General features: G+C 38.0%; 1 long non-coding RNA gene across 1 annotated transcript in view; it reads right to left on the bottom strand.

Annotated features, from left to right (window-relative positions):
* Nucleotides 1-27965, bottom strand: part of LOC137769329 (uncharacterized) — a 379176-nt gene that overhangs the window by 176092 nt on the left and 175119 nt on the right. Inside the window, exon 5 of the long non-coding RNA XR_011074947.1 lies at nt 25111-25178. This is a non-coding gene — a long non-coding RNA (uncharacterized lncRNA). The remainder of the gene's footprint in view (nt 1-25110; nt 25179-27965) is intronic.

The raw sequence follows: 27965 nt of genomic DNA on the forward strand, positions 1-27965 counted from the left end.
AAGTCTGGGTATTTCACTTAATATTTAGGTCCTTCTTCAATAAGGCCACCCTGTCTTTCTAACTTCATTTCCTACCACTTCTCCAAGTATACCTTATACCCAGATGCATTCAACTACTCCAAAATAGTGAATATTCAAATATTCACTATTTCAAAACATAGACCACTTCCCCACTGGCACAGATCTGCTCATGCTCTTTTCTCCAATCCCTGTGCTCCCCACCAAATCTTATCCCTTCATGTCCATCCTAAATGTCATCCTTTTCAGGAATTTCAAGTACATGAACTAGTTTCTGCTCTTCAATTCCACATGAATTATTTGTACTTTCCTTATTTGTTCTTAATTATAATTATTTGTGTTCTATCTTAGCTCCACGATTGAATTACGGGGCTTCTTAAACACAAAGCCTGCATCTTGACCCCTTTTTTATATTTGACGTATACATAGTGCTCTGTTAAATAAATAACTGTTAATTGAAATGGAAGGTTAAACTTTTCATGATATTATCATATGTTACATGCATATTTTGATATACATATGAGCTACTAGCCAAAAATTATGAAAAATATGCCGGTTCTGGTTCTTGATACAGCACATACCTCTTTGGCAGTTGTATAATTGTGTCATTCTTTATCTCTCTATTTGTAGTTTTGTATCTATGTATAGTAAAAAACAGAGGAATTTCCTCACCAATTCTATTATTGCATTTGCATGCAGTAAGGAATCATATGGGATTGGATTGGATTTTGTCCCACATGTCATGTAGGAAGCCAGGGGGAGACTGCTGTCACGAAGACTGACTTAAATGTCAAAAATCAAAAAATGCCAACTTTTATGGCTCAAGATGAAAGGGTAATATTTGCTGGCCTATTTGCTACCCCATGTATACTAGTTCATTGCTGCTCAGAATCAGGGCAGAGCGAGAATAGCACTTCCAAATTTCCAACAAGACAGGAGAAAGCTGCACTCAGCCCAACTCTAGTACAGCTCTTTCATTTTCACGTTAGCCATCTTGTCCAAAGTCAGGTTGTCGGTGGCAGGTTGAGCATAACAAAACAGAGTATTAGAGGATCTTAGAGCTAAGATGGTTAGCTTTTCTGTTTATTGGCACATTCACCAATTCATTCAGTTACTCATCGAATACAAATTTGTGGAGTGCCTACAACGTGCTAGCCATGGGGAATTAGCAAATACTAAAGAAAAAAAAAAGTAATAAAAATTACAAAGAAATGCTTCAGGGAGCTCACAATCTGGTTGGGAAGGAATAGAGTTCAACTCTTTCCTTTTAAAAAAAAAGTCTAGGAGAAGGCTCTTTTTTCCCTCACCTCTATTACTTTTTGTTATAATAACCAAAATATTAAGGCACATATATGATATAAACATTCTTAGCACTTAATTTTTTAAATAGTATTGAAACAGAATTCTATTATGATAGAATAGAATAGAATATCATTTAGATATATCATTCTATTCTAAAATGATACATGATATATATTTATAATATGTATCATTTAATATATTTGATATAATATATATCATTATACAAAATGAAAAATTCCTTGGGCAATTAAAATTTTAACTGTTAGGTGGAGAGTACTTTGCTATTTCACCATCCTGAAGCATCTCTATGGAGCCACTGTGTTCTCAAGAGCAGGATTTGAAACCTGTTCTACTTTTCCATGCGCCTCTTTGACATCCTGTCAAGAGTAGGGAGGGGGGGGATTCTTCTTCATGACTAGAGGAAGTCTTCATTAACCCTTAGTGGTTTCTGTTTTTCTTTAAACCAAGACACAGAAGCGAGTGAGGATCTTAAATAAAGTACCTCACAGTCCATTTCTACTGAGTCTATGTGAATGAGGAGCCAAATGATCCAGAAGAGTGTGAATTCAAGAAGCAGTGGTTAATTGTTTGATCTGGTCCTTAGAGAATGCTCACAGTACAGTGGGCTAGGTGCCACATCAAATTAAAAATTGCATGGTTCTTGTCCTCTAGGAAACTAAAGACCTGTTCTGGCCTTTGTTTAAAAACAGAATCCTCAAGGGGACCAGTTTTACACAGAAGCACTACTCAGCTTCCCTTTGCAGGGTGGACATCCTGAATGACCTGAATGAATGTCAGGAGCAATGACTCCCCAGAGAGAATTCTGTATCAGTTGAATGATCTTTAGTGACTTTCTGGCTGCCTGAGGACCAGACCTAAAACAGTGAAGGATCCTACTTGTGCCTAGTCTTAAAATAACTTACCTAAGCCCTCAGTTTTGATCTAACAGAGAAAGTAATCATTCCTGTCATTATAGTTACATTGTCACCAAAAGTAGAGTTCAGTTTCACCTGAAAAGTTCAAAAAGTCTGAAAGGAGCAAAAGAAAGAAAATATGCGCAGATAGATAGTATCAATGTACACAGCGAGAACATGGAGGAAATATTTTTTAACTAATTATTCTGAGTAAAATAAAATGACTAGAGCAACAGGAGCGTTTCTAAATAGTCTATGAAAAGAGAATTTTAAAAAGAGAAAATGTCTATTAAATTTTAGTAGACAAATAAGAGAGAATAAATAAAGTAAAATAAAAGCAGTGAAATAACACCCAGCACACTGACTGAAAAATGCCAACCAAAGCAGGGGCAGTAGAAGCTTAGTTGACATTTTATATCTAGCATGTGAGCTTTCCTACATTTCCTTTCCTATACATTTTCTTATCAAACCTTTGTAGTCAAGGACCAAAGCTACAACATGCTGTGAAAACAAGAGAGGAGAAAAGATTTAATGACCAGAAGCTAATAATAATAACTTCATGGAATGAATTTTGGACAAAGCAAACTGTTATAGTACAGAATAATCTTCTAAAGGTATAAGTTAATCTTTTTCATCATTTTATTGGAACAAAGGAAAAATTGAAATACAAGCATTAGCTACTAATCTTCTGTCATAAAGATCTGATCTGTCTCTGTAATTGCTTCAAGAACAGCTTAATTCAAAGAGAAACAGAAATAGGAATATAATATCACTAATGACAAAATCAGAGTTTCTTATTTGTTAAGCAGATATGATAACAAAAGTTTGAAGGCCTCCTTTTAACACTAAAATCAATGAAGTGGTCTTCTAAGCATTTGCCCAAAGAAAACAAAAACACTCATTTGAAAAGATATATGAACTCCTATGTTCACTACAGCATTATTTACCATAGCCACAATATGGAAGCAAACTGTGTCCATCGATAGACGAATGGATAAAGATGTGAGATAGAAAGAGAGAAAAAATGAAGAGCCATAAAAAAGAATGAAATCTTGCCATTTGTGACAACAGGGATGGACCTAGAGGGTATTATGCTAAGTGAAATAAAACAGAGAAAGACAAATAGCATATGATCTCTCTTACGCGTAGAATCTAAAAAACAAAACAAATGAACAAACAAACAAAACAGAAACAGACTCACAGATACAAAGAATAAACAAAGGGGAGATGGATGGGGAGTTAGGTGAAACTGGTGAAGGGGATTGAGAGATACAAACTTCCAGTTATAAAACAAGCAAGTCGTGGCGATGTAATACACAGCATAGGAAATATAGTCAATAATACTGTAATAATTTTGTATAGTGACATATGGTTACTAGATTTATCATGGTGATCATTTCATAATATATTTACATGTCTAATCACTAGGTGGTACACCTGAAACTAACATAATATTGCATGTTAACTATACTTCAATGAAAAATCAGCTTAACTCAAATGACATCAGATCAAATCAGTGGAGTCGTCTACTTCTAATGTTCTTTCCTTAGTTTTTACAATAGTCTGCAGCCATGCTATGAAAATCCTATGTCAGAAGAGCTGGCCAGCCTTCACTAAAACGTCTGTCTCCGACATCGAGTATGAATACAAGTGTATAGGTTGAATTGTGTCTCCCCCACAGAATTCATAGGCTGAGGTCCCAACCCCCAGTTCCTTAGAATGCGCCCTTATTTGGAAATAGGGCCATTGGAGACATAACTAGATAAGATGAGATCATACTGGATTAGGGTGGGTCCTTAATCCAGCATGACTAGTATACTTATAAAAAGAGGAAATCTGCATACAGACATGCACACAGGCAGAACACCATGTGATGATTAGAGTTTTGCTGCCCCAAACCATGGCTACTACCAGAAGCTAGGAGACAGGTCTGGTACCTCTCCTGGATCCTTCCTTGGAGCCTTCAGAGGGGAGTGTGACCTTGCCAACACCTTGATCTTGGATTTCTAACCTCCAGAACTGTGAGACAATACATTTCTTTTATTTATAACACTCAATTTGTGGTATTAGAAACTAATGCAACAGGGCTGTAAATACTCTATTAGATTAAGTAATTCCTATAGGTTGTTTACTGCCAGTCTCACTCCCATGGTAGGAAGGTCATGAGAACTGGTTAAGTTCATTATAAGGATAATTAGTCTCCACTTTAAATCGAAACCTATGGATGAAGAATTGTTCAAAGACCAAATCACTTAAAATGAAACTGAATTGCTGGATTAGAGTATTACGGGAGATACAGCTTTGTACAAGTCTTGAAATACCCTAAAATCATAGAAAAAGGAAAATCCAAGTTGCTTTAATCCTTAACTATTCTATAGGCACATGTACTTTTTTTTTCCTTGAGAAAGATTCAGCATTGGATCGCCAACTTTTAGAGTTGAAGAACTAAATAAAAAGCCCAATCAGCTTCCACAGTGCCTTTCCATATCCCTGTATAACAATTGTGATTAAAAGATTCCACATGTGAACCACTAAAATTATGCCTCATGAATAAAACAGTAGAAGCAAAATAAATGGATGTGTATTCTCAAAGTGATAGACAGTGGACATACAGAATAAAGCATGTCTAATTTCATGGTTAATTTGAAATTATAAACCTTGAGAACCATGTGGAGCCATCATTATTGTTCAGATAGAGTAGACTATAGCAGATGATATCCATTAAAACATACTTACTGGAAATCTTATTAATATAAAAAGAGCTTTATATGCTACTGTATTAACAGTTCTTTAGTAAATATTATCTCTTCAAATATGAAGGTTGGTGGCATTACAAAAGGGAGGAAAAAAGCCGCATGAATTACATATATCAAATGTTTGGCCCTAAGGACAATACTTAGAAAATGAAGATGAAAAGTAGGATATGATGTGTATTTTATACTAAATTTTTTTGCAACTCTTGCCTTTAATTTTATAGATTGTTTATTGACTCCTTTTTTTCAGTCATATTTACTGATGCACAATATACATTTATAACAAAATTCATACTTTTTAGTATTCAGTTCTATAAGCAGTTCTGTGAGTTCTGATAACTGCATAGAATTGTGTAAACCTCACCAAACCAACAAACGAAACAGGTCCATCACTCCATAAAATTCCCTTGTGTCTCTTTGTAGTTAAGTCCTTCCTGCTATAGATTGAATGTTTTTATCCTCCCAAAATTCATGTTGAAATGTAATACCCAATATGATGGGATTAGGAGGTGGGGTATTTGGGAGGTCTTAGGTACTGAGGGTATATTTTTCATTAATGGAATTAGTGCCCTTATGAAAGAGAACCCAGAGAACTCCCCAGCCACTACCACCATGTGAGAACGCAGAAAAAAGATTGCCATTTATAAACCAGGAAATGGGTCCTCACCAGACACTGAATCTGCCAGCACCTTGATCTTGAACTTCCCAGCCTCTAGAATTATGAAAAATAAATTTCTATTATTTTTAAGCAACCTAGTCTATGGCATTTTTGTTATGGCAGCCCCCAAAGCTAAGACACTCCTTCTACTCCCATTATCTGACAACTACTGATCTATTATCTTTCCCATTCTTTTGCTTTTTCCAGAATGCCATACAAATGGAATAATTCAGTATATAACCATTTGAAACTGGCTTCTTTCACCCAAAACATTAATATTTTTGAGATTCATCCATGTCATTGCATGTATCAGTAGTCCATTTCATTTCATGGCTGAGTAGTATTCTATTTTATGGATGCACCACAGTTGATATATCCATTTATCAGGTGCTAGACATTTTGGTTATTACCAGTTTAGGAGCTATGACAAATAAAGCTGCTATACACACTAGTGTACAATTTTTTTTTTATTTCTCCTAAATAAATTACCTAAGAGTGGTAATGCCAGACCTTATGGTAAGCATATGTTTAACTTCATAAGAAACTGGTGAACTGTTTTCCACAGTAGCTATACTATTTTCTATTCCCATCAGCAATACGTAAGAGTTCCAGGTGCTCCACATCCTTGCTAGTACTTGGTACTAGCAGTTTTGTTTTTGTATTTTAAGCATTCTAACAAGTGTGTAGTGGTATCTCATTGTTGGTTTAATTTGAATTTTCTTACAAATGCTTATTTGCCATCCACCTGTCTTCTTGGCAAAGTGTATATTCAAATCTTTTACTCACTTTTAAATCAGTTTTTTTTTTTTCAATTTTTTGTGATTGCATTGTGAGAGTTCTTTCTATATTCTGGATACCAGTTCTTGATAAAAGATGTATGTATTTGAAATATTTTTACTCATTTGCTGACTTGTGTTTTGATTTTTCTTAACTGTGCCTTATGGAGAACAGAAGTTTCTAATCTTGACGAAATCAAATTTATCAAATTTTTCTTTTATGGATCATGCTTTTGGTGTCATTTCTAAGAAAACTGCTTGACCTGAAATCACAAAGATTTTCTCCCATGTTTATTTCTAGAAGTTTTATAGTTTTAGGTTTTACATTGAGGTCTATGATACATTTTCAGTTAATTTTTTAAATGGAAGCAAGCAAGGTATGAATCAAGATCCTTTTTTGTTTCATATAGATGTCTAATTGTTCCAGCACCATTTGTTGAAAAACAATCCTGGATGTCCGGTTTCAGCTCCAACATGCAAAGAGCTTGAAGTCATCACTCCCATCCTCACAACAAGAAAAATACTGAACAACTGAAAATCAATGAATTTTCTTGGACCCAACAGAGAACTGAGGTTGCAGGGCAAACTGCCACACCTGAAACCTGGAGAGAGAAGTGAATCTAGAGAATCACAGCAAGATCTTTTAACCTAAGAGTAGAAGCCACAAAAAAGTTGGAGCACTTAAGGGTAATTTTGACTAATTACTGGAAGTTGAGTGTGGATTAGCATGAAAGTAAGAAACTTCGCAGAATCACAGTCTTAGAAGGAGGGCTCCCAACCATGGTGGGATTTACCTCCAGAAATCCCACCAGGTTCTCAAAGTGAAGAGTCAGGAAAGAACAGAGCACTGGGGTTAGAGGGCTTTGCTGAACATAATACCTTTTCATCTTTACATCTTCTGGGATATTTTTTGCATTTCTCAAATTTGGGGTTGTATTATTTACTTTTGGACTCATAGCTGTCTCTTATAGTTAAGGGTGCCAAATAATTGGAATGTTAACTATACTTATTTGGTTGACAACTACAGGCCAAATATCTATCACCAGTACAATTAAAATATTTGTGAAATATAAATGAGAAATAGAAATATAAACTACCATAGCCATTAGAATTTATCAAACAGTAAGCCACCTTTTAAAGGAATTTATTATTAAAAGTTAAATTGAAAATAATAGCCTACTAATAATGAATTCAAATGATTTTTGAGTTCAATTGTTTGTTTCTGAAATGTTCTGTGTAAAGAAAAATGAGAATTCAGTAGATTAGGTAAGGTAAAGACTAGATAGGATAAATGCAGGAGCATATAAAAACTGTATAATAACAAATGAAAAATTGAATCACATTCACTGATAAAAACATCTTTCAATAATGTGGCTTGAAAACTTGGAAGGAGCTAGAAAAGGAATAGTACCACAATGCTACAAAACCAATAAGAATAACATATAAAAATGCATGAGGAGCAGCTTGATTGATGGAAAAAATGCCTGCCTCTTTCCAAATAGAAAAAGGAGCTAGGCAGAAAATAACTTAAGTGCTTCCTGATTGCAGAATTCATGAATAAGTTCAAGAAATAGTGCAAAGAAGAATGGATGGGGCAAAAATGAGCAGTGGAAATTGGAGAAAAAATAAGCATACAGGTACTGATAAGCCCAGATGACACATACAGAAATGAGGAAAAAAATTTAAGCAAAATTAAAATATTTGGAAAAGGTCATAAAGATAAGGGATATACCAAAAATAAAAATTAACAGAGGCAATGTGTTTCAAATATTGAAGCAAAGAAATAAATGCCAATTGCATGCCAAGAAAATAAAATAGAGAGGTTTAAATAATAAAATCTCACTTGAGATGACAGAGAAGGCCCCAAAAAGCTAAACAGAATACCCAAAGGTCATGAAAGTGTATAATCAAAAAGGATTAACCCATAATAAGTTACCACAATAGCTAGTTTCCAACATGTTTGTTTAAATCAGTTGTCCAATTTCTTTCACGGATTTGAAAGCTGGAAAACACTAAAGAAAGGCCAATGAACTGGAGTGTAATTATTTTTTAAATGACTACAATAAATAAACAATGTAAAAAATACAAAAAAGTAAAAGAATTAACGTTTATTTAGTGCTTATTATGCACCTAAGCTATGTCATTTGATTTTCACAGCAACACTTTAAAGTAAGTATTAGTGTTCACATTTTATAGCTAAAGAAACTAAACTCAAAGAGTTTAAGAAATCAACCATAGGAATATAGCTCTAAGCCAAGAAAAGGGATTTAAATACAGGCCTCTGAATGTAAAGCTCATATTCTTTACACTTTCTGTGTTGCTTCCCTACTACAACTAAATCTAATGATGCACAAAATAGGGGGAAAAAATGGCAATGTAGATTCCAGGAATCTACAGTAGAAATAGAGGCATTCACTGTAAAATTCATTCAACTTAGTTGTGTGTTTGAAAATTTTCAAAATAAAATGTTGCAGTCTGGGTTTGGAGAGATACCTGACAGTTTAAAAGATCTAATTATAAAGGAAACTAAACATTACTGTGTTACTTACAAAGACTATCAAAAGGCTTAAAGGCCCATTTCCTTAGTGGGCACCTTCACTGGCATGCCAAAAAAACATTAACACCTCTTTTGGTTAAGACATTCATAGTTCTGTAAGCCTCCTGTCAAAATAGAGATATGTTGCCTTGACTGAGATCACACTGTAAACCATTTAAATCCATGACCACATTATGATAATGACATCATCTTAATATTTTAGAAATCAGAGAAGAGGGCTTTGGAATAACGGGACAAGGAACAGGTACACTTTGATACAGAAAACAGTAATAATAATAGTAGCTTCACACCCACACTGTGCTTGCTGTGTTACAGGCACTGTTCTAGATACATAACAAGTAATAACTCATTTAAACTTCTTAACAACCCAATAAAGTAGGTATCATTACTATTATATGATACAACTGATACCAGCAGTTTGATTCCAGAGGACACACCCTTAGCCCCCGTACTGCACTGCCTTTCTGAGGTCGATTGCTATCTCTTTGGAATACATGGAACCCCTGGATACCTGGGAAATGGTAGAAAACACTGAAAGAGATAATGGTCAAGGTCAGGGGATGGAGAGGGAGTTAATGGTGAAGGAGGATTGAAAATAAACAGAACTACATGACTTCACTTAGGTGCTAATTAGTGCATTTCTTATAATAGGATAAGAAAGGAAAACAAGATATATGCAAGATATTTTTGATAAAATAAGTAGGGAGAAACAGAATATAAATTCAAAAAGAAAAGAAACAAAAAAAGAAAGGAAAAGAAAAAAAGGGATGCTTATGCACTGGAAGAAATAAAAGTTGAGCAAGAAGAGGGGAAAAGACGATAAACAGTGAAGAACTCTTAAAAGTTTATTTTTAAGAAAGGAGAAAATTTCCAAGTCAACAGTAATAACATTGTAAATAGAAAAGTATCAGGATAGAGCATGGTGTGAGTCTGTTAGTGCAAATGCAAGGCATATGCAGTCATTACACTTTTCTATGCAAATGTATTTTCTTTTAAATGTTTCCAGTTGCATTATTTCATTTCATTATTATGTTTTGCTACTCAGCATCCAAATACTTTCTTCTGGAGGAAAATTCCTCATTGTACCTTGTGAGTGAAGTCTCCCATTCTGATTCCCAGGAACTTCCTCTCCTCGCCCTCGGACAAAGGGAAGGTATATAATCTAAGGTCAGCCAACTGGTGTTTCCACTGGGGAATGGAAACCTTGCAGGTGTGATGCACATGCTCAGTGACTGAAATCTAATGTGGAATCTCAGATCAGAGCTATGCCAGCTCCAGTCAGCAAGCAGAGGCTGGAAGCCTCCAGCAGGACCCAAAGAGGCTACTCTGAGGCATGACCTCGGCTGCACTGCCTGTTGCAAGTGCCTTACTGATTGCCATTCCTAAACTTAATCCGTCAGTGTTTCCATCAATCCTATGAGCTATCTTCCAATAAATTCGTCTGCAGCTAAAATAGTCAGATTTGGTTTTGTTGCTTGTAACTAGAAAACTTGACAAACAAAAAAGTGTCCCCTGGAGGAGGCTGCAACAGTGAGGGCAAGATATGGAAGGCCATATTGCGAGAAAGAATTGTGAACATCAAGACCTGCTGGTGACACCTCTCCCAGTGGCACTGAACAGATTAAAGAGAATGACAAGTTTTATCCCTAAATATTTGGCTTAAGAAACAAACTGATAACTAGAGACTGCCTCTGAAGAGAATAAAGAATTTCTTAAGTCTTGAAACTTCAGGGCTAAGGTGGCCAGAAACCTCACTTAAGGTTTGGGTGAGTAACTTGTTGAATTATGTCCACTGAAGTTTAGAGCCTCTTCAGGTTCCTTTTAGGTAAAAGTTACAGTATTGATGAAGAAAAGAGTAAGACCCTATAAACAGGGATAGGGATAAATAAAAGGCTTCAGGGGACACAAAGCATCCTGAACCCCAACCTTTCATTCTCACCTCCATGAGCCTCCCTTGTCAGCTATCAGCCCCTCACTGTCTGTGAGGCTGTTCCTCCTTAGCTCCTTACAAGAGGAGTCCATGTTCAAATCCCACCCCTCCTTGCCCCTTCTGCCTCAGTCCCAGCGTGCCTGGAAGGTCAAATGCATCAGTGCATGATTCAGTGTGCTGCCTTGAGCAGCTGGGAAGGATTATAACTGATTGCTCATCTGATCATTAGAAACTTGGAATCACTGGTGGACTACACAAAAATAAACATGCCAAAAAGCCCTTGTTAGCTTCCATTAGGAAATCCTGTTAGCTCTACATTCAAAAGATACTCAGGGTAAAACACTTCTGACCATCTCAGGTTCCAACACTGTTCCCATCGTGGACTGAGCCACCATCATCTCCCACCAGGATTATTGCAAAAGCCTCCTAACAGGTTTCTGGGCTGCTACCCTTGCCTCCTCCACCTCCATCCTATAGACTATTCCTGGTTCAGCAGCCAGACGGATCTTGTAAAAACCTAAGTCATGCAATGTCCCTTTCTTCAAAACCTTGCCAAGGCTCTCCATTTCACACAGAGTAGATCCAAAAATCCTCATAATGGCCTGTAAACCTCTATGTGACACAGCTCCAGTTGGCCCTCTGAACCTTTCTTCTACCATCCTCCCCCTCACTCACTGCTTCAGCCACACTGGCCTCCCTGCTTGTCCCTGACCTTGCCCAACACACTCCACCTTAGGGCTTTTTTGCACTTACTGCTTCTTCGACCTGGAACACTCCATCCCTACTGCTTCTTCGACCTGGAACACTCCATCCCTGGATGACTATGTGGTTGACTTCCTCACCTCTTTCCAGTCTTTGCTCACCTTCTCAATGAAACATGCCCTGAAATCCTGTCTAACTCTACAACCTAATCTCTTCTTCCCATCTGGCAATTTCAATCCCTCTTGGCTTGCTCTCTTTTTTTTTCTCCCTGTTGGCACTCATCATCTTCTAACATGATATGTAATAATTTACTTAATATGTTTACCATTGATCATCTTTCTTCTTGTGGTAGAATATAAGCCCCTCTGGATTGGGCTTCCTGTGCCAGTTTTTGGCTCACCTATTTGCCCTCAGATTCCTTCTGAGCTCTTCCTTTGCTCAGCTCTGTATCTAAGAGGTGCTGACCTCCACAGGCTGCATTCTCCAGCTCCCAGGTCAGTCACTTTGGACCAAAGGGAACCAGGAAACCTGAAGTTGGTTGGTAAGGTAGATATTGTATCTTTCACCCCCACTATACCATGGCCCTCCACAATCCTGATGCTTTTAGAAAAATCTTTAATGCTGTCAGTCTTCTAGGATTCTATTAATTGCAGTGAAGATGTGCAGTTTATTAAATAGTAACCTGAAGGCTATAAAGAGTTTATGTCACTTTAAAATAGGCTGAACATAATCAGGTCAAGTCTTTAGGACAGGGGAAGAAATGGGGTTTTGTTTAATTTGCTGAGATATTTGTTTTGCTTTGTACAGTTTTCCTCAAAATTCTAAAACTATTACATTCATTTGAAAAGGCATATCAGTTGAAAATTATTATAGAACACTTCTAAAGCTAATTTATCTTCTCTTGATTATTTTCCATAAATATTCCCTGGTATCTCCTTCTGTCTGTTATGTTTTTTGGAGTAGTTTTGAAGTGTCTGAGAAACAGTCATGGTGAGCTAGCTGCATGCGAGCGTTCCGAAGTCTGTTTCCATATTTCTACCCGACAGTAGGCTATTTGTTCTTGGATATGTCCTGAGGCAATCTTGACACAGAAATGCAAAGTAATCACAGTTATCTGGAATCTTTGATTAAAACTTACAGTGATAGCTTTGGCAGCCGAAATATTCTTATACACCAAGGTGTCATAAGGCTCATTTTTTAGACTGTGATTAGATAATGAATCTACATAATCCTACAAAAGCACATTTAAATTAATTGCAAAGGCAACCATTTATTTAGCCCAGTTCTGTACTGGCCATTTTAAAAATATTATCTTTTCGAATTCTTACAACCCTGCTAATGCTATATTACTATTCCCATTTTACAGATGAAAAACTGAAACTTGAGTCATATAGCTGTAAGTGACAGTAGTGGGATTTCCACACAGCTCTCCCTGAATCCAAATTCTCAGATTTCCACTACTCTGTCATCTTGGGCTTTATAAAAGGCAGGATGGTAAGAGATAGGGGTACACAAATATCTACAAAATTTTTATGATCCCCAAGTTCATTTCAGGAGAGAAATCTTAGGAGATGAGGTATGTGCAAGCCAGCAGATCCAGTTGGAAAGGAAGCCAACTGGAAATAAACTGCTTATTGTCTTTTGTGGTGGTGACAGCGACATGTAACATATATAACAATAATTTCATTATTTCTAAATTAGTAAAGAAGTTGGATGATGAGTCATTGAAGAATCTAGGAAGAATACACAGTGAAAATTTTCTCTACTACTATTAAATAATAATAATAGATATATTTTTCATGGTTTAATATGTGCCAGTCACTGGGAGAAGTATGCAAATGTCCTTCAAACTCTTACTATCAACTACTATAGCTAACGAAATTCAGACAGAGAGGTTTAGAGTTTGTCTGATATTCAGCAAATGGCAGAGTTGGCAATTAAGGCTCATGTTTTTAACCAAAATTCTCCCAAGCACTGTAGAGCATTCATAGTACACTATCAAACTGTAATGCAGCTCCACTACATGTCCTCTACCCTCTTGCAAGGTCATGACATCTTAGGAAAACAATTTTGTTTAGAATGCCATAGCACAGAACATTAAACAGAGTAATACTTGAAATCATCTACATATATCATCTATATATTTTATAAAGTTGTGAAACATACATTATAGATCATTTGTTCTGCAATAGTAAGAATCATCAACTTTTCAACATAACATTTTGGAGGGAGATCTTATCACTACCATAAAACCCCCAATGAATCACCCCTCCTGGTGGCCACATCTTTGTGTAGTCTGCTACCACACTGACTCTCAGTATGGCCATATGCCTTGCTTTGGCCAGTAAAACACAGCAAATACAACAGAGGCAGAGACTTAATAAGTACTAGAACACTGGCACATGTTCTTTTGGAATACTCCCACCAAACTATCCTGCTGGAGAAACTACATGGAGGAGAACCAAGCAACCTGAGGCAAGAGCCCCAGACATGCAAGGGATGTACTATGGACCCTCCAGCCACAACTGAACCCCCTGATGACCACAGATACAGGAGTGACTCCAAGCAAGATCAGCAGAAGAATCGCTAGCTGAACCTAGCCAAAATTAAAGAATCATTAGTATATAAGTGATTGTTACTTTAATCCACTAGATTTTGGGGGTAGTCTGTTACGAACAGTAGACAACTGATACACTGCCATTTTTCTACACACGTGTAAGCACACACAAACACACATACACACTGTCTCCTGTCAGCATACTTTCATCCGTGACCTCTGTTCTTGACACTGAAAAATAAAACCTTATAAAATGTCTGGGTCATATTTCTCTACAATGTGGGAATCATTGATACTGCTGTCTTTTGGCTGTATTTTTATTGAGTTTATGAATACTTCACAAATACAAGTTTATTGCACTGTGGTATAATACTACCTAGCAAATATGATGCATACTAAAATACAAACTATTATTTCATTGAAACATTTATATATACAAGTATATAGGCCCTACCTCCTTCTTCTAGTGATAAAACAATAAGAGATTCCAAGGGAGACCTTCAAGATGGCAGAGGAGTAAGACGTGGAGATCACCTTGCTCCCCACAAATACATCAGAAATACATCTCCATGTGGAACAACTCCTACAGAACACCTACTGAATGCTGGCAGAAGACCTCAGACTTCCCAAAATACAAGAAACTCCCCACATACCTGGGTAGGGCAAAAGAAAAAAGAAAAACCAGAGACAAAAGAATAGGGACAGGACCTGCACCTCTGGGAGGGAGCTGTGAAGGAGGAAAAGTTTCCACACACTAGGAAGGCCCCTCACTGGCGGAGATAGGGGGTGGCGGGGGGAAGCTTCGGAGCCACGGAGGAGAGCGCAGCAACAGCGGTGCAGAGTGCAAAGTGGAGAGATTCCCGCACAGAAGACTGGTGCCGACCAGCATTCACCAGCCCGAGAGGCTTGTCTGTTCACAAGCTGGGGCGGATGGGGGCTGGGAGGTGAGGCTTGGGCTTCGGAAGTCAGATCCAGGGAGAGGACTGGGGCTGGCTACGTGAACACAGCCTGAAGGGGGCTAGTGCGCCATAGCTAGCCGGGAGGGAGTCCGGGAAAAAGTCTGGAACTGCCTAAGAGGCGAAAGACCATTGTTTCGGGGTGCACGAGGAGAGGGGATTTAGAGCACCGCCTAAACGAGCTCCAGAGATGGGAGCAAGCCGCGGCTATCAGCGCGGACACCAGAGACAGGCATGAAATGCTAAGGCTGCTGCTGCAGACAACAAGAAGCCTGTGTGCAAGCACAGGTCACTATCCACACCGCCCCTCCCGGGAGCCTGTGCAGCCCGCCAATGCCAGGGTCCCGTGATCCAGGGACAACCTCCCTGGAAGAACACACGGTGCGCCTCAGGCTGCTGCAACATCACGCTGCCCTCTGCCGCCGCAGGCTCACCCCACATTCCGTACCCCTCTCTCCTTCAAGATTGAGTGAGTCGGAGCCCCCTAATCAGCTGCTCCTTTAACCCCATCCTGTCTGGGTGGGGAACAGATGCCCTCAGGTGACCTACACGCAGAGGCAGGGCCAAATCCAAAGCTGAACCCCAGGAGCTGTGCAAACAAAGAAGAGAAAGGGAAATCTCTTCCAGCAGCTTCAGGAGCAGTGGATTAAATCTCCACAATGAATTTGATGTACCCAGCATCTCTGGAATATCTGAATAGACAACGAATAATCCCAAAATTGAGGGAGCAGACTTTGGGAGCAACTGTAGACTTGGGGTTTGCTTTCTGCATCTAATTTGTTTCTGGTCTTATGTGTATCTTATAGTTTAGTATCTAGAGTATATCATCATTGATAGATTTGTTTATTGATTTGGTTACTCTCTTCCTTTGTTTTTCTTATATATAGATATATAATTTTTTTTCCTTTTTCTTTTTGTGAGTGTGTATGTGTATGCTTCTTTGTGTGATTTTGTCTATATAGCTTTGTTTTTACCATTTGTCCTAGGTTTCTGTCTGTCCTTTCTTTTTCTCTTTTTTTTATTACTTTATAATTTTTTCCTAGTATTTTTTTTATTTTTTATTTTAATAACCTTATTTTATTTTTTTCTTTCTTTCTTTCTTTTTTTCTCCCTTTTCTTCTGAGCCACGAGGCTGACATGTTCTTCGTGCTCCAGCCAGGAGTCAGTCCTGTGCCTCTGAGTGGGGAAAGCCGAATTCAGGACATCGGTCCAACAGAGACCTCCCAGCTTCATGTAATATCAAACAGCAAAAGCTCTCCCAGAGATCTCCAACTCAACGCTAAGACCCAGCTCCACTCAACCACCAGCAAGCTACAGTGCTGGACAACCTACGCCAAACAACTAGCAAGACAGGAATACAACCCCACCCATTAGCAGAGAGGCTGCCTAAAATCATAATAAGGTCACAGACACCCCACAACACACCACCGGCTGCGGTCCTGCCCACCAGAAAGACAAGATCCAGCCTCATCCACCAGAACACAGGCACCAGTCCCCTCCACCAGGAAGCCTACACAACTCACTGAAACAACCTTACCCACTGGAGGCAAACACCAAAAACATCGGGAACTACAAACCTGCAGCCTGTGAAAAGGAGACCCCAAACACAGTAAGTTAAGCAAAATGAGAAGACACAGAAGCACACAGCAGATGAAGGAACAAGGTCAAAACCCACAATACCAAACAATGAAGAGGATATAGGCAGTCTACCTGAAAAAGAATTCAGAGTAATGACAGTAAAAATGATCCAAAATCTTGGAAACAGAATGGAGAAAATACAAGAAACGTTTAACAAGGACTGAGAAGTAAAGAGCAAACAAACAATGATGAACACCACAATAAATGAAATTAAAAATTCTCTAGAAGGAAACAATAGCAGAATAACTGAGGCAGAAGAATGGATAAGTGACCTGGAAGATAAAATAGTGGAAATAACTACCACAGAGCAGAATAAAGAAACAAGAATGAAAAGGAATTGAGGACAGTCTCAGAGACCTCTGGGACAACATTAAACAAACCAACATTTGAATTATAGGGGTCCCAGAAGAAGAAGAGAAAAAGAAAGGGACTGAGAAAATATTTGAAGAGATTATGGTTGAAAATTTCCCTGATATGGGAAAGAAAATAGATAATCAAGTCCAGGAAGTGCAGAGAGTCCCATACAGGATAAAACCAAGGAGAAACACGCCAAGACACATATTAATCAAACTATCAAAAATTAAATACAAAGAAAAAATATTAAAAGCGGCAAGGGAAAAACAACAAATAACATACAAGGGAAGGTTAACAGCTGATCTTTCAGCAAAAACTCTGCAAGCCAGAAGGGAGTGGCAGGACATATTTAAAGAGATGAAACGGAAAAACCTACAACCAAGATTACTCTACACAGCAAGGATCTCATTCAGATTCGACGGAGATATTAAAACCTTTACAGACAAGCAAAAGCTAAGAGAATTCAGCACCACCAAACCAGCTTTACAACAAATGTTAAAGGAACTTCTCTAGGCAGGAAACACAAGAGAAGGAAAAGGCCTACAATAACAAACCCAAAACAATTAAGAAAATGGTAATAGGAACATACATATCGATAATTACCTTCAATGTAAATGGATTAAAGGCTCCCACCAAAAGACATAGACTGGCTGAATGGATACAAAAACAAGACCCGTATATATGCTGTCTATAAGAGACCCACTTCAGACCTAGGGACACATACAGACTGAAAGTGAGGGGATGGCAATAGATATTCCATGCAAATGCAAATCATTGAGCACCTCAATACATAAGGCAAATGCTAACAGCCATAAAAGGGGAAATCGACAGTAACACAATCATAGTAGGGGACTTTAACACCCCACTTTCACCAAAGGACAGATCATCCAAAATGAAAATAAGGAAACACAAGCTTTAAATGACATTAAACTAGATGGACTTAATTGATATTTATAGGACATTCCATCCAAAAACGGCAGAATACACTTTCTTCTCAAGTGCTCATGGAACATTCTCCAGGATAGATAATATCTTGGGTCACAAATTAAGCCTTGGTAAATTTAAGAAAACTGAAATAGTATCAAGTATCTTTTCCAACCACAACGGTATGAGATTAGATATCAATCATAGGAAAAAATCTGTAAAAAATACAAATAAATGGAGGTTAAACAATACACTACTAAGTAACCAAGAGGTCACTGAAGAAATCAAAGAGGAAATCAAAAAGTACCTAGAAACAAATGACAATGAAAACACGACAAACCAAAACCTATGGGATGCAGCAAAAGCAGTTCTAAGAGGGAAGTTTAGAGCAATATAATCTCACCTCAAGAAACATCTCAAATAAACAACCTAAACTTACACCTAAAGCAATTACAGAAAGAAGAACAAAAAACCCCCAAAGTTAGCAGGTGTAAAGAAATCATAAAGATCAGATTGGAAACAAATGAAAAAGAAATGAAGGAAACAATAGCAAAGATCAATAAAACTAAAAGCTGGTTCTTTGAGAAGATAAACAAAATTGATAACCCATTCGCCAGACTCATCAAGAAAAAAAGGAGAAGATTCAAATCAACAGAATTAGAAATGAAAAAGGAGAAGTAACAACTGACACTGCAGAAATACATAGGATCATGAGAGATTACTACAAGCAATTCTATGCCAATAAAATGGATAACCTGGAAGAAATGGACAAATTCTTGGAAAAACACAACCTTCCGACACTGAACCAGGAAGAAATAGAAAATATGAACAGACCAATCACAAGCACTGAAATTGAGACTGTGATTAAAAATCTTCCAACAAACAAAAGCCTAGGACCAGATGGATTCAGAGGTGAATTTTATCAAACATTTAGAGAAGAGCTAACCCCTATCCTTCTCAAACTCTTCCAAAATATAGCAGAGGGAGGAACACTCCTCAGTTCATTCTACAAGGCCACCATCACCCTGACATCAAAACCAGACAAAGATGTCACAAAAAAAGAAAACTACAGGCCAATGTCACTGATGAACACAGATGCAAAACTCCTCAACAAAATACTAGCAAAGAGAATCCAACAGCACATTAAAAGGATCATACACCATGATCAAGTGGCGTTTAGGAATGCAAGGATTGTTCAATATATGCAAATCAATCAATATGATAAACCATATTAACAGATCGAAGGAGAAAAACCATATGATAATCTCAATAGATGCAGAAAAAGCTTTCAACAAAATTGAACATCCATTTATCATAAAAACCCTCCAGAAAGTAGGCATAGAGGGGACTTACCTCAACATAATAAAGGCCATATATGACAAACCCACAGCCAACATCGTTCTCAATGGTGAAAAACTGAAACCATTTCCTCTAAGATCAGGAACAAGACAAGGTTGCCCACTCTCACCACTATTATTCAACATAATTTTGGAAGTTTTAGCCACAGCAATCAGAGAAGAAAAAGAAATAAAAGGAATCGATATTGGAAAAGAAGAAGTAAAGCTGTTTGCAGATGACATGATACTATACATAGAATTCCTAAAGATGCTACTAGAAAACTACTTGAGGTAATCAATGAATTTGGTAAAGTAGCAGGATACAAAATTAATGCACAGAAATCACTTGCATTCCTATACAATAACAATGAAAAATCTGAAAGAGAAATTAAGGAAACACTCCCATTTACCACTGCAACAAAAAGAATAAAATACCTAGGAATAAACCTACCTAAGGAGACAAAAGACCTGTATGCAGAAAACTATAAGACACTGATGAAAGAAATGAAAGATGATACAAACATATGGAGAGCGATACCATGTTCTTGGATTGGAAAAATCAACATTGTGAAAATGACTATACTACCCAAAGCAATCTACAGATTCAGTGCAATCCCAATCAAACTACAAATGGTGTTTTTCACAGAAATAGAACAAAAAATTTCACAATTTGTATGGAAACACAAAAGATCCCGAATAGTCAAAGCAATCTTGAGAAAGAAAAATGGAGCTGGAGGAATCAGGCTCCCTGACTTCAGACTATACTACAAAGCTACAGTAATCAAGATAGTATGGTACCGGCACAAAAACAGAAATATAGATTAATAGAACAGTATAGAAAGCCCAGAGATAAACCCACGCACATATGATCACCTTATCTTTGATAAAGGAGGCAAGAATATACAATGGAGAAAAGACAGCCTCTTCAATAAGTGGTCCCTGGAAAACTGGACAGCTACATGTAAAAGAATGAAATTAGAACGTTCCCTAACATCGTATACAACAATAAACTCGAAATGGATTAAAGACCTAAATATAAGGCCAGACACTATAAAACTCTTAGAGGAAGACATAGGCAGAAGACTCTGTGACATAAATCACAGCAAGATCCTTTCTGACCCACCTCCCACAGAAACGGAAATAAAAACAAAAATAAATAAATGGGAACTAATGAAACTTAAAAGCTTTTGTACAGCAAAGGAAACATAAACAAGATGAAAAGACAACCCTCAGAATGGGAGAAAATATTTGCAAATGAAGCAACTGACAAAGGATTAATCTCCAAAATTTACAAGCAGCTCATGCAGCTCAATATCAAAAAAACAAACAACCCAATCCAAAAATGGGCAGAAGACCTAAATAGACATTTCTCCAAAGAAGATATACAGATTGCCAACAAACACATGAAAGGATGCTCAACATCACTAATCATTAGAGAAATGCAAATCAAAACTACAATGTGGTATCACCTCACATCAGTCAAAATGGCCATCATCAAAAAAATCTACAAACAATAAATGCTGGAGAGGGTGTGGAGAAAAGGGAACCCTCTTGCACTGTTGGTGGGAATGTAAATTGATACAGCCTCTATGGAGAACAGTATGGATGTTCCTTAAAAAACTAAAACTAGAACTACCATACAACCCAGTAATCTCACTACTGGGCATATACCCTGAGAAAACCAAAATTCAAAGAGTCATGTACCACAATGTTCACTGTAGCTCTATTTATAACAGCCAGGACATGGAAGCAACCTAAGTATTCACTGACAGATGAATGGATAAAGAAGATGTGGCACATATATATGATAGAATACTACTCAGCCATGAAAAGAAACAAAATTGAGTTATCTGTAGTGAGGTGGATGGACGTAGAGACTGTCATACAGAGTGAAGTAAGTCAGAAAGAGAAAAACAAATACTGTATGCTAACACATATATATGGAATGTAAAAAGAAAAAAAAATGTTTCTAAAGAACCTAGGGGCAGGACAGGAATAAAGACACAGATGTAGAAAATGGACTTGAGGACTTGGGGAGGGGGAAGGGTACGCTGGGACGAAGTGAGAGAGTGGCATGGATATATATACACTACCAAATGTAAAATAGATAGCTAGTGGGAAGAAGCCACATAGCACAGGGAGATCAGCTCGGTGCTTTGTGTCCACCTAGAGGGGTGGGATAGGGAGGGTGGGAGGGAGACAGAAGAGGGAGGAGGTATGGGGATATATGTATATGTAAAGCTGATTCACTTTGTTATAAAGCAGAAACTAACACACCAGTGTAAAGCAATTATACTCCAGTAAAGGTTTAAAAAAAAAAAAAAAAAAAAGATTCCAGCAAGGTGGGAAAGGGTTTAACAGTAAATTGAGGAATACTTTTAAGTTAAGGAACATTGGCTTAAAGTCAATTTCTTGGTAAGATATAAAGTACTGACATCTGTTTATGGGACTCTCAAAAATATTCTCCTCACCCACATTACCCATGGATAATAGAAATAGTAATAAGATATTAAATATTGTGGCACAGGGCTCTGTTCCAAGTCAAAATGCGAATCCTGGACTTCCCTGGCGGCGCAGTGGTGGTGAAGTGGTTAAGAATCTGACTGCCAATGCAGGGGACACAGGTTTGAGTCCTGGTCCGGGAAGATCCCATATGCTGCGGAGCAACTAAGCCCGTGTGCCACAACTACTGAGCCTGCACTCTACAGCCTGTGAGCCACAACTACTGAGCCCACACACCACAACTACTGAAGCCCATGCACCTAGAGCCCATGCTCCACAACAAAAGAACCCACCTCAGTAAGAAGCCCGCGCACCGCAACGAAGAGTAGCCCCCACTCGCTGCAACTAGAGAAAGCCAGGGTGCTGCAACAAAGACCCAACGCAGCCTAATTAATTAATTAATTAATTAATTTTTTAAAAAGAGAAAAAAATGCAAATCCTTGGGAAGGGGAACATCTCTAGACTCCTCACTCATTAACAATTTAGTATAATGATATTTCTCCTTGAGTAGGGGTTTCCCAGGATATTAGGAAGAATGTGAAGAATCTAAGAACCCGAAGGTGTTTGACTAACAAGAGAAAAGGGTGTGGGAGACACTCAAACCATTTCATTGTTACTCTTGAGATTAGGATGGAATCAGCCTAGCTAGAACTGCTTTCAGGAAGGTAGGGAGGTACTAGCCACATGAGTCCCCAACTCCAGAGAGGATAGGCTTTTACAGACACAGGATTTTAATGATATATAGATGTCATTTATCTTAGGAGTCCCCACCTCCCCTAGTTTTCCACACAACATTGCGGTTTTTGTCCCCGTCCCTCCTAGAAACCTGTACAACCGAGAAAGGGAGAGTCACATAGGCTTTTGTGAAATAAGAGAAAAAATTCTAGAAATATATTTAAAGCTCTGCTACTTTGACTTAAGTTCTCTTGGTCCATTCCTTCTGAAAAATGAGGATAATAAATCTTTTCTATGATTGTTCTAAGGCAAAGTTTAGCAAATTCTGGCCTATGGGCCAGATTTAGCCCATCCCCTGTTTTTGTGCAGCCTATAAGCTATCTCTAGTACAGCCTACAAGGGACACATCATAACCAGCCATGTGACAATTTTTTCTTCTGATTCTTACTAAAAATTTAACCCAATAATTCATGCCAAAGTTTAATAATTATAAAGATGTCTCTAATAAATACTGCTTTTAATAAACTCTGGAGAGCACAAAATATGTGTTTTTGTTAACTACTATGAAGGAAAAATAGTGTTTAGTACTTAAATGATGCTCATGAAAACTTCTAGATGAATGAATTCATTTAAACATTTTTATCCATTACTAACAGCTTAATTAGTTATCTTATTTGCTTATGTACAGGCAGCAAAATCCCCCCAAATTCAGAGAATATTGGGTAAATTAGACTAATACAGACAAGAAAACCAGTTTGCAAGATGGAGTTATTCAGACTGGCTGCCTTTACTGCTCTAATTACATAATAATAGCTCTGTTCCTGTCTGTTTTGACTTGTTTGTGTGGCCCTTGCCTTAAACAACAAAGTGCAGAATTTGAGGCTAAAGAAAGCAGAAGAGGGAATATTTCTAAGAGAAACAGAGGAATCCTGGGAGCAGATGGGCAGATTAGAGAAAGAACAGCAGAGCCGTGGCAGTAGCTGCACCTGTCAAAATTTGGCTGGAGAGTATGTTCCCAGTTGATCTGATTTTAGAGTAACAGGATGCGTCCATGAAATACTTATCCTGACACTTTAAAATTGTGGATTTTACGGTTTGCTGCTGCTCCTGCTGGGCTGCCTGTTCTAGTCAGCTATGCTGAATCCACATATCTGGAAATGGCACCTCTTGTCAGAGTGAGGACTCCTTCTAAAAAGGCCAGTTTAGCCCAAAGAGACCCAAGATTGGCAGTAAGTGCATACGGTATTATAAGGCTTGGAATGTAATAAAGAATAGAATATTGGGGAAAATACTGCAGCATTCCAGTAATCAGTGAAATTGATAAATCATACAAAGATTTATTACCTGGCTCTGAATCTTGAACAGAATAAAACTTGGTTTCAATGGGCTCTAAAAGGTCTTTAGTGTTTGAATCTTTAATTTAATGTATTTGAATCTGTAATGAATAAGGATTAATATTGTATTGAATAGATACTGTGGCTATCATCTAAAAATAATCAACTAATCCAAGAGAAGGCAAGAACAGAAAAAAGAAGTACAGAAGAAGCATGGTAATCAAAAAGCACAAAATATGGTTGTAGAAATAAATTCAAATACTTTAATAATTACAATAAATATAAATGAAAAAAAATGTTCCACTTAAGACAAATATTATGACTAATTCCTTGGATTCCTATCATGGATTTCTTTTTAAACTCTCTTTACAAAAGATACATCTAAGATACAAAAAAAAACTTACAGAATTCAGACACACTGAAAGAAAAATGATGGAAAAAGATATACAAATCAAACACTAACCAAAAGAAAGTGGTGTCACTCTCAGTATGAGACAAAATAGATTTTAAGGCAAAAAATAGTTATTAAAGATAAAAAAGTCACTACTTAACAGTAAAAGATTCATAAATACATAAAAATCCAGAAAATATATTAAATATATTAAAATATATAATTATAAAATTTTAAATATTTAAAATATATAAAAATCCTGATAAAATAGTGGCATTGTCTTTAAATATAAATAGCAAAAATCAAGAGAATTACAGAATTACAGAAAAAATTAATCTAAGCAGACAAGTAAGTCTAAGTAAGTCTAGTAAAGATACTGAAAATTTCAATTTATGTAATTGACAAGCTTTATATACATAAACATATATAAATAACTAGATTCAGCAATTGCAGAATACATATTACTTTCAAGCTCACAGAGAACAATGACAAAATTCACCAAAAAAGTGTTTATAGTGCTAGTCTCAATAAATTTCAAAGGGCTGGGATTATAACCATTACATTTTCCATTCCAAACAAATTTAAAAGAACTCAGTAACAAAAAATAAATATTCGCATTTGAAAATTGACATGTCCTTCTAAATAATCAAGGGGACAAAAAAGAAGTCATAAGAAAAATAAATAAATATTTTCAGCTGAAAATAGTGGAAATACTGTATATTCAATTGGGTAGAATGCATCTGAAATAGTATTTGCAACCTTAAACATATATTAGTAAAGAAGAAAGTATAACAATTAACGAGGTAAGCATGCAACTGGCTTCAGTACTTACGGTCTGTGTGACTTTGAGCAAGCGACTTAACCTCTCTGTGCCTCAGTGTCTGTTTCCTCATCTACAAACTAGTAAAAACAATAGCACTTAGTCAGGATTGCTGTGAAGATCAAATGGGTATGCTAGATATTTTACATTTGGTCCTTCAGATCTATCCTCCTGTCTTCCTCACCCTGATCTGTGTCTCAGCAGGCTGGCCTGTACGGACTACAACTACCAGGCATTCTTGCTCTCTGTGGGTTTCAAGCACCAGCAGGAGACTGGTTGCTCAGAGGAAAAGAAAACGGTAGTAATCATGTGCCTCCTCCACTCCAGGCCACAATTTCATAATAGCTGCATCCCTAAACCTAAGGACATCAGTCCTGTTTAGTGGTTTTCCTCACTAGGTTCTAGTAACCACTGTTTGTCCTGCACTTTAAGGCTTAGAGGGGGTAACAGCTTCCCACTTTGTTAGCCCCAGAGTGTTTCACCATCTACTGTTTGTTCCCTTTAATCTTAACAAGACCATCAAAAACAGTCCCTTCATTAAAGTGTTTTCAACTACCCACAATGTGCTTCCCACCAGGACTCTGATACAATGCGTTAATATACAGAGCATTAATATACAATGCCTGGCACATAGCAAGCTTTATATAAGCATTAGTTATTACTAATATTGTTGTTTTTGTTGTTGTGTCAATACAGGCAGAAAAAAGCATTAGATAATTTAATACCCACTAATGGCTTTTTTAACGCCTACTTACAAAGTGAGAATAAAAGGGAACTTTCTTAAATACAATTGACAACTTTCAGGTCATACCTTACTTAGCCCTCTCAGGAATTCCATTCCCCTAAGCACATTCTACCTTGAAACACTCCTAGTCCTTGGTCTCCATGTATCACATTGGCCTGATCTTCCTCCTAACTTTAAGACCTTTCTTTCTACTTTTATAGGCTCCTTTTCCTTTACTCATTCACAAAATACTGGCATTCCTAAGGTTCTTTTCTCTGTTTTCTTTTTTTTTATTATACATATTCTCCTTGGATGATTTAATCTCAAACTTGTCACTGATAATTCCCAAATCTCTACCCCTAACCCAGACCTCTCTCCTGAGTTTGGAACCCATACACAACTACTCTAAAATGACTTGTCACCCATGCTTTGCAGCCCAGGTCCCAGGTCCCCAGATCTGATGATTTTCCCAGCACAGAAACGGTTTTTAACCATAACAGGCTACAGTAGTTGTGTTTTATCAACAGGACGCCACAAAGGCCCTCAGCAAAACCAGACTGAACTGGGTAGATCCACAATAGTGGGGGAAGCAGGCTAAAAGTCTCCCCTTTCCTTGCCTTGATTTAGGTCTATTTCCACACCAAACCCTGAGAGCTAAAGGACACCTGTCCTGATTTTTCTGTTTTTGTTTCAAAAGTAGCTGGTGTTTGGCAGAGATGCTTTGCAGCTGTACTTTGAGAGATGTACAGTGGTCAACCTCCCTGGAACCAGCTCCAACTTGACCACAGGAAAGAGCCTGCACAGGTGAAACCTGGATGTATCTGAGAGCTATCTTTGCTTCATTACCATGCTAAGATCTCCACCCCGAGCCGTGGCTATCAGCACAAACACCAGAGACGGGCATGAAATGCTAATGCTGCTGGTGTTGCAGCCACCAAGAATCCTCAGTGCAAGCACAGGTCACTATCCATACCTCCCCTTCTGGGAGCCTGTGCAGCCCGCCACTGCCAGGGTCCTGTGATCCAAGGACAGCTTCCCCAGGAGAAAACACAGTGCGCCTCAGGCTGTTGCAATGTCATGCTGGCTTCTGCTGCCGCAGGCTTGCCCTGCATTCCATACCCCTCCATCCCCCCAGACTGAGTGAGCCAGAGCCCCCTAATCAGCCGCTCCTTTAACCTCCTCCTGTCTGGGCGAAGAACAGACGCCAGAAGGCGACCTACACGCAGAGGTGGGGCCAGAACCAAAGCTGAACCCCAGGAGCTGTGTGAACAAAGAAGAGAAAGGGAAATCTCTCCCAGCAGGCTCAGGAGCAGCAGATTAAATCTCCACAATCAACTTGATGTAACCCTGCATCTGTGGAATACCTGAACAGACAACAAATCATCCCAAACTTGAGGCGGTGGACTTTGGGAGCAACTGTAGACTTGGGGTTTGCTGTATGAGACTGACTAGTTTCTGATTTACATGGTTATCTAGGTTTACTTTTTAGCACTTGTTCTCATTGGTGGATATGTACTGGTTTGATTGCCCTCTTCTTTTTTTTATTACTTTTTAATTTTTTTATTTTAATAATATTAAAAAAAATTTATTTTAACATTATTATTTTCTTATATTTTATCTTATTTTATTTTATTTTTCTTTCTTTTATTTTTTTCTCCCTTTTCTTCTGAGCCATGTGGCTGACAGGGTGGTGGTACTCCGGCCAGGTGTCAGGCCTGAGCCTCTGAGGTGGGAGAGCTGAGTTCAGGACATTGGTCCACCAGAGACCTCCTGGCCCCAGGTAATATCAATCAGCGAGAGCTCTCCCAGAGATCCCATCTCAACGTTAAGACCCAGCTCCATTCAACGACCAGCAAGCTACAGTGCTGGACACCCCATGCCAAACAACTAGCAAGACAGGAACACAACCCCACCCATTAGCAGACAGGCTGCCCATACTCAGTTCACAGACACCCCAAAACACACCATCTGACATGGTCCTGCCCACCAGAAAGACAAGATCCAGCCTCATCCACCAGAACACAGCCACCAGTCCCTTCCACCAGGAAGTCTACACAACCCACTGAACCAGCCTCACTAACTGAGGGCAGACACCAAAAACAACAGGAACAACGAACCTGTAGCCTGCAAAAAGGAGACCCCA

Source organism: Eschrichtius robustus, chromosome 9 (genome assembly GCF_028021215.1).
Source record: "Eschrichtius robustus isolate mEscRob2 chromosome 9, mEscRob2.pri, whole genome shotgun sequence".
NCBI lineage: Eukaryota > Metazoa > Chordata > Mammalia > Artiodactyla > Eschrichtiidae > Eschrichtius > Eschrichtius robustus.